Here is an 8,118-nt window from a genome sequence, read left to right on the forward strand (position 1 = left end):
ACAGGCACCACCCTTAAAGTCAGTTCTTTAGCTGTTCCTCATGCCACACCAAAGGCCTTTTCTCACTCTTTTCCTATTATTCATCCTTCAGGAAATCTTCCGTGATTTTCATAGTCCTACCGACAAGTGGTATGCTTCCTTTTGCTCTCAGGGTGATATGCATAAGTGCTTGACTCACCGCATTATAACACAGCTGCCCAAGGGAGCATGAGTCAGTACGCCACAGTGTGACAATTGACTGTCCTTCCCCCCCTCCTTCTGCCTGCTGCAAATCCCTGAAGGCAGAGAGTCAGTTTTAGTTTTATCTTTATATTTTTTATTTTATTATTATTATTTTTTTGAGATGGAGTCTCACTTTGTCACTCTGGGTAGAGAGCTGTGGCATCACAGCTCACAGCAACCTCTAACTCTTCAGCTCAAGTGATTCTCTTGCCTCAGCCTCAAGCAGCTGGGACTACAGGTGCCCACCACAATGCCCAGCTATTTTTTTTTTTTTTTGCGGTTTTTGTCTGGGTCTGGGTTTGAACCCACCACCTCTGGTATATGGGGCTAGCGCCCTACTCCTTTGAGCCACAGGCACCACCAATGCCCAGCTATTTTTAGAGATGTCTCTGGCTCAGGCTGGTCTCAAACCTGTGAGCTCAGGCAATCAACCTTGGCCTCCAAGTGCTGGGATTTAAGGTGTGCGCCACTGTACCCAGCCTATCTTTGTATCTTTAGCCAAAAAAACAAAGGTGCCTGGAACACAGCTGAGACTTAGTACCTGTTGCTAAAAGAAATGAAATGAACTTTTACTTACTGTCTTAGCAGTTAAGATTTACAGTCTTGGCCACGCGGGGTGGGTCACGTTTATAATCCTAGCACTCTGGGAGGCTGAGGTGGGTGGATTGCTTTAGGATGAGAGTTCAAGACCAGCCTGAGCAAAATCAAGACCCCCATCTCTGCTAAAAATAGGGAAGAAAAAAAAAAAACTGAGACAAGAGGATCGCTTGAGCCCAAGTTAGAGGTTGCTGTGAGCTATGATGCCATGGCATTCTACCCAGGGCAACAGTTGGAGACTCCATCTCAAAAAATTATTAAAAAAAAGATTTGCAGGGCGGCACCTGTGGCTCAAGGAGTAGGGTTGCCAGTCCCATATGCCGGAGGTGGCGGGTTCAAACCTAGCTCCGGCCAAAAACCACAAAAAAAAAAAGATTTGCAGTCCTAACTTTGAGTTTCAAACTGAACTATGATTTCCTGTGTGGGAGCTGGAGATGTTTCCTCTACTGGTAATTTGTCTCCTCCTCTGACCCAGTCTGAACTCTCCTTCTCCCCTGGGGTTCTCTTTCTATTCTGTTTTCTTTATGAGTCCCAACCTGATTGGAAACAATCATAGCATTTTTGGTAGTAGATTTTGTTTGGTTGCAGCCATCATTGTTATTTGGCGGGCCCTGGCTGGATTCAAACCGCCAGCTCAGGTGTATGTGGCTGGTGCCTTAGCTGCTTGAGCCACAGGCACCAAGCCTTGTTAGATTTTTAAAGCAATTTGTCACAATCTCCTTTATTTCTTTACATGTTTATCTGTATTGTGGCCAGTGAGGCTCACACCTGTAATCCTGGCACTTTTTTTTTTTTGAGACAGTCTCACTTGGTCACCCTCAGTAGAATGCTGTGGCATCTTAGCTCACAGCAACCTCAAACTCCTGGGTTCAAGCGATCCTCTTGCCTCAGCCTCCTGAGTAGCTGGGACTATAGGTGCCTGCCACAACGCCTGGCTATTTTTTAGAGACCAGGTCTCGCTCTTGTTCAGACTGGTCTCAAACCTGTGAGCTCAGGTGGTGCCTGTGGCTTAGTGGGTAGGGGACCAGCCCCATATACCGAAGGTGGTGGGTTTGAATCCAGACCCAGCCAAACTGCAACAAAAAATAGCTGGTAGTCCCAGGTATTTAGGAGACTGAGGCAAGAGAATCACCTAAGTAAGCCCAGGAGTTAGAGGTTGCTGTGAACTGTGACGCCTACAGAGGGCAATAGAGTGAGACTCTGTCTCAAAAAAAAAACAAACTTGTGAGCTCAGGCAATCCACCTGCCTCCGCCTCCCAAGTGCTGGGGTTATAGGCATGAGCCACTGCACTCCACCATAATCCTGGCACTTTGGAAGCCTCTTGGGAGGACTGCTTGAGGCCAGGAGTTTGAGACCAATTGAAAGGCCTAGGTAGGAGGAATGCTTGAGGCCCAGAGTTTGTGATCTATCTCAGCAACAGCATAGGGAGGCCTGTTTCTACAAAAAGTAGAAACTTAGCTGAGGGTGGTGACACCCAGACAGCTGCTACAGGAGATCCCTTAACCCCAGGAGTTTTGAGGTTGCCGTGAACTATGATGACACCACCACACTCTACCCTGGGTAACAGAGTGAGACCTTGTCTCCCAAAATAAATAAATAAATAAATATGATTTTTATCAGTATCAGAATGTAAGCTGCTTGAAGGGATTTGGCCCCTAACAAACATTTGCTTAATGTGAATGGCCTGAGAGCTGCCTTAAGTGCAGGGGATTCCTGTGCAGACTATAATACCTCTAGGACATATTATATAAAACTATATACAGAAAATTTGTTTTTGCAATTATTCATAGTCCAATGCCCAAAGATTATGTTTGGAGAAAATTCCTAATGTCTGTAATTTACTGATGAAATAGAACTTCTCTGTAAAGATTAAGATTGGCCAGTCACAGTGGCTCATGAATGTAATTCTAGCACTCTGAAAGGCCCAAGTGGGTGGACTGATTGAGTTGAGGAGTTGGAGACCACCCTGAGCAAGAGTGACCCCCCCGCCCCGTCTCTACTAAAAATGAAAAATTGAGGGCGGCGCCTGTGGCTCAATGAGCAGGGCGGCCGGCCCCATATGCCGAGGGTGGCGGGTTCAAACCCAGCCCCGGCCAAACTGCAACAAAAAAATAGCCGGGTGCTGTGGCGGGCACCTACTCCCAGCTACTCAGGAGGCTGAGGCAAGAGAATCGCTTAAGCCCAGGAGCTGGAGGTTGCTGTGAGCTGTGTGATGCCACGGCACTCTACCAAGGGGCATAAAGTGAGACTCTGTCTCTACAAAAAAAAAATAAAAGTAAAAAAAAAAAAGATTAAGATACCTTGGGCGGCGCCTATGGCTCAGTGAGTGGGGCACTAGCCCCATATGCCAAGGGTGGCGGGTTCAAACCTAGCCCCGACCAAACTGCAACAACAAAAAAAAAATAGCCGAGTGTTGTGGCGGGCACCTGTAGTCCCAGCTGCTCGGGAGGCTGAGGCAAGAGAATCATGTAAGCCCAAGAGTTAGAGGTTGCTGTGAGCCGTGTGACACCACGGCACTCTACCCGAGGGCGGTACAGTTAGACTCTGTCTCTACAAAAAAAAAAAAAAAAAGATACCTTAATTATAAATACTATATTTTATATATTTAGTATAATAATGTAAAATATATAGTAGTTCATAATATTATAAACACATAACAATTGTGTATTCTCTTTTTTTTTTTTTTTTTTTTTTGAGACAGAGCCTCAAGCTGTTGCCCTGGGTAGAGTGCCATAGTGTCACAGATCACAGCAACTTCCAACTCTTGAGCTTAAGCAATTCTCTTGCCATTATCGTTTTGCAGGCCCGAGGCTGAATTCAAACCCGCCAGCTTAGGAGTATATGGCTGGCGCCTGAGCCGCTTGAGCCACAGGTGCCAAGCCAACAATTGTGTATTCTATACAAAATGTGTATACAGAAAACTAAAGCTTAATTTCAGAGTTTTCATTTTAGAAATTTATTTCTTGGCTTGGCACCCGTAGCTCCGTGGTCATAGTGCTGGCCACATGCACCAGGACTGGTGGGTTTGAATCCAGCCAGGGCCTGCTAAAACAACGACGACAACTATAACAACAAAAAATATAGGTGTTGGGCGGCATCTGTGGCTCAGTGAGTAGGGCGCCGGCCCCATATGCTGAGGGTGGCAGGTTCAAACCCAGCCCCGGCCAAACTGCAACAAAAAAATAGCCGGGCGTTGTGGCGGGCGCCTGTAGTCCCAGCTGCTCGTGAGGCTGAGGCAAGAGAATCGCGTAAGCCCAAGAGTTAGAGGTTGCTGTGAGCCGTGTGACACCACGGCACTCTACCCGAGGGCGGTACAGTGAGACTCTGTCTCTACAAAAAAAAAAAAAATATATAGGTGTTGTGGCAGGCACCTGCAGTCACAGCTACTGGGAGGCTGAGGCAAGAGAATCACTTGAGCTTTGACGTTTGACGTCAGCTCTGATGCCAGGGCACTCTACCAAGGGCAACATAGTGAGACTCTATCTCAAAAAAAAAAAAAAAGTAAGAAATTCATTTATTCCCGGAAGGTGGGGCACACCAGGTTGCTTAAGAGCAGTGAACCAGTCCAGGTTGGAAACTGGTCAAAACTCCTGTGCTCAGTAGTGGGATTGTGCCTGTGAATAGCCACTGCACTCCAGCCTTGGCAACATAGTAATACCCTATCTCTTAAAAAAAAAAAAAACTTGGGCGGCGCCTGTGGCTCAGTGAGTAGGGCGCCAGCCCCATATGCCGAGGGTGGCGGGTTCAAACCCAGCCCCTGCCAAACTGCAAAATAAAAAAAAAAAAAAATAGCCGGGCGTTGTGGCGGATGCCTGTAGTCCCAGCTGCTTGGGAGGCTGAGCCAAGAGAATCGCTTGGGCCCAGGAGTTGGAGGTTGCTGTGAGCTGTGTGACGCCACGGCACTCTACCCGAGGGCGGTACAGTGAGACTCTGTCTCTACAAAAAAAAAAAAAAAAAAAAAAAACTTTCTTTTTTTTTTTTCTTTTTTTGCCATTTTTGGCTGGGGCTGGGTTTGAACCCACCACCTCTGGTGCCCTACTCCTTTGAGCCACAGGCACCGCCCTTTTTTTTTTTTTTTGAGACAGAGTGTCAAGCTGTCTCCCTGGGTCAAGTGCTGTTACATCACAGCTCACAGCAACCTCAAACTTTTGGGCTTAAGCTATTCTCTTGCCTTAGCCTCCCAAATAGCTGAGACTACAGGCGCCCATCACAGTGCCAGGCTATATTTTGGTTGCAGTTGTCATTCTTGTTTGGCAGGCCCAGGCTGGGTTTGAACCCACCAGCTCTGGTGTATGTGGCTAGCACCCTAGCCGCTGAGCTACAGGCACCAAACCAAGAAACTTAAAGCAATTCTTTCTACAAAAACTTAAGGTAGCTGCTGTCATGTTGTCATGTTGTTCAGGAATGTAAAATTTTCTAGTATTAATCTTGGTTCTTAGTCAAGTTTTTTTTTTTTTTTTGTAGAGACAGAGTCTCACTTTATCGTCCTCGGTAGAGTGCTGTGGCATCACAGCTCACAGCAACCTCTAACTCCTGGGCTTAGGCCATTCTCTTGCCTCAGCCCCCTGAGTAAGCTGGGACTACAGACATCTGCCGCAACACCCAGCTATTTTTTTGTTGCTGTTTGGCCGGGCTGGGTTTGAACCTGCCCCTTCCCCCGCCCCATCCCCCCACCTACTCCCCTCTTCCAGATGGGGCCTGCACCCTACACACTGGGCCACAGGCACCACCCCTTACTCAAGTTTTTAATTAGTGACCTGTCGAAATAAGGTAAACATTATTCTATGGCAGTAATGCATTAGAAAAATATGTTATTCTTAGACAATAGCAAGAGAATATGTATTGCTTTGAGATGACCTGAGAACAAAATCATGCATTAACTATTTAAATACATTTTACAGTTGGATGTATCTTTTTTTTTCTTTTTTTTTTTTTTTTTTGTAGAGACAGAGTCTCACTGTACCGCCCTCAGGTAGAGTGCCGTGGCGTCACAGGGCTCACAGCAACCTCTAACTCTTGGGCTTACGCGATTCTCTTGTCTCAGCCTCCCAAGCAGCTGGGACTACAGGAGCCTGCCACAACGCCCAGCTATTTTTTTGTTGTTGCAGTTTGGCTGGGGCTGGGTTTCAACCCACCACCCTCTACATATGGGGCTGGCGCCCTACTCACTGAGCCACAGGCGCTGCCCTCTTTTTTTTTTCTTTTTAATTTTTTTTTTTTAAGACAGAGTCTCACTATGTTGCCTTCAGTAGAGTGCCATGGTGTCACAGCTGACAGCAACCTCAAACTCTTGGGCTTAAGCAATTCTCTTGCCTCAGCCTCCCAAGTAGCTGGGACTACAGGTGCCCACCACAACATCTGGCTATTTTTTGTTATAGTTGTCATTGTTGTTTAGCTGGCCCAGGCCAGTTTCCAACCTGCCGGCCTTGATGTATGTGGCTGGCGCCATAACCACAGTGCCACGGGCTCCAAGCCAGGATATATCTTTTTCAATTATGGTATTAAATGCAATTCTTTCAACACTGTCAATAAACACTAAAATTTACGGGTGGGGTTAGGTTGGTTCATGCCTATGGTCCTAGCACTATAGAAGGTTGAGGTGGGTGGATTGCTTGAGCCCAGGACTTCAAGGCCAGGCTGAACAAGAGTGAGACCGCTGTCTCAACTTAATGGAAAAACTAGCCACACGGTGTGGCCGGAGCCTATAGTCCCAGGTACTCAGGATGCTGAAGCAAAAAGATTGCTCAAGCCCAAGAGTTTGAGGTTGCTGTGAGCTATGACACAGGGGTGACAGAGTGAAACTCTGTCTCAAAAAAATAATAAAAATAAGATAAAATTTATAGATGAACTTAACTACCTGGTTTTAACAAAATTATAAATAATCATCACCAGAAACACTTAATTTTGTTTTTTTTTTTTTTTTTAGAGACAGAGTCCATAATCAATTTTAGAACATTTTCCTCACTCCGTAAAATAACCATTGCCCATTAGCAGGCACCCTCTATTTCTCTCAACAATCCAGTCCTAGACAACCACAAGCCTCCTTTTAGTCCTTGGATATTTCATACAAATGAATTCCTATGATATGTAGCCTTTTGTGATTAGCGTCATTCGCTTTATTGTTTTCAAGGTCTATTTATGGATTTCCTTGCCCAGGCGGTAGCTCATGCCTGTAATCCCAGCACTCTGGGAGGCCGAGGTGGGCAAAGTGCTTGAACTCATGAATTCTGAGACCAGCCTGGGCAAGAGCCAGACCCGGCCACTAAAAAAAAAAACTAGCCAGGCATTGTGGCTGGTGCCTGTATTCCTAGCTACTGGGGAGGTTGAGGCAAGAGAATCACTTCATCCCAAGAGATTGAGGTTGCTGTGAGCTACGACACCACCTCACTCAGCCCCAGGGCATACTTAGTGAGACTCTGTCTCAAAAAAGAGGGTGGCGCCTGTGGCTCAGTGAGTACGGCGCCCGCTCCATATACTGAGGGTGGCGGATTTGAACCCGACCCCAGCCAAACTGCAACAAAAAAATAACCGGGTGTTGTGGTTGGCGCCTGTAGTCCCAGCTACTTGGGAGGCTGAGGCAAGAGAATTGCCTAAGCCCAAAAGCTGGAGGTTGCTGTGAACTGTGACGCCACAGCTTTCTACTGAGGGCAACAAAGTGAGACTGTCTCTTAAAAAAACAAAAAGAAAGAAAAGAAAAACTTTAAATGGTGTTTTTAGTGATTGTTACCAGCTATAGTTGTTCACAGAGCAGAGTGTTCACAGAACTAGTTCTTACATGACCATTATTTAAGTATCTTCCAGATTATTAATATTTTAACATTGATTATAAAGATTTTTTTTTTTTTAAATATGGAACGCTTCACGAATTTGCGTGTCATCCTTGTGCAGGGGCCATGCTAATCTTCTCTGTATCGTTCCAATTTTAGTATATGTGCTGCCGAAGCGAGCACGATTATAAAGATTTTAACATTTTCTAGCTCTCTAGAAAAGCTAGACCATTTCACATTTCCTTTTTTTTTTTTTTTAGAGACAGTTTCACTTTGTCACCCCCGGTAGGGTGCGTGGCATCACAGCTCACAGCAACCTCCAGCTCTTGGGCTTAGGTGATTTCACTTGCCTCAGCCTCCCAAGTAGCTGGGATTACAGGCACCCTCCACAATGCCCAGCTATTTTTGTTGTTGTTGTTGCAGTTTGCCCAGGGGCTGGGTTAGAACCCGCCACCCTCAGTATGTGGGGCCAGCGCCCTACTCACTAAGCTACAGGCGCCACCTGATTTCACATTTCCAATAGCAATTTAT

At 46.1% G+C, this 8,118-nt stretch overlaps 1 non-coding gene across 1 annotated transcript; it reads right to left on the bottom strand.

Moving 5' to 3' along the window:
* Window positions 1-7,663: 7,663 nt before the first annotated feature.
* On the bottom strand, window positions 7,664-7,770 carry LOC128592006 (U6 spliceosomal RNA). The gene has a single exon (XR_008381738.1). It is a non-coding gene; the product is annotated as a U6 spliceosomal RNA (small nuclear RNA).
* Between the last annotated feature and the right edge of the window lie 348 nt (window positions 7,771-8,118).

Source organism: Nycticebus coucang, chromosome 1 (genome assembly GCF_027406575.1).
Source record: "Nycticebus coucang isolate mNycCou1 chromosome 1, mNycCou1.pri, whole genome shotgun sequence".
Taxonomy (NCBI): Eukaryota; Metazoa; Chordata; class Mammalia; order Primates; family Lorisidae; genus Nycticebus; species Nycticebus coucang.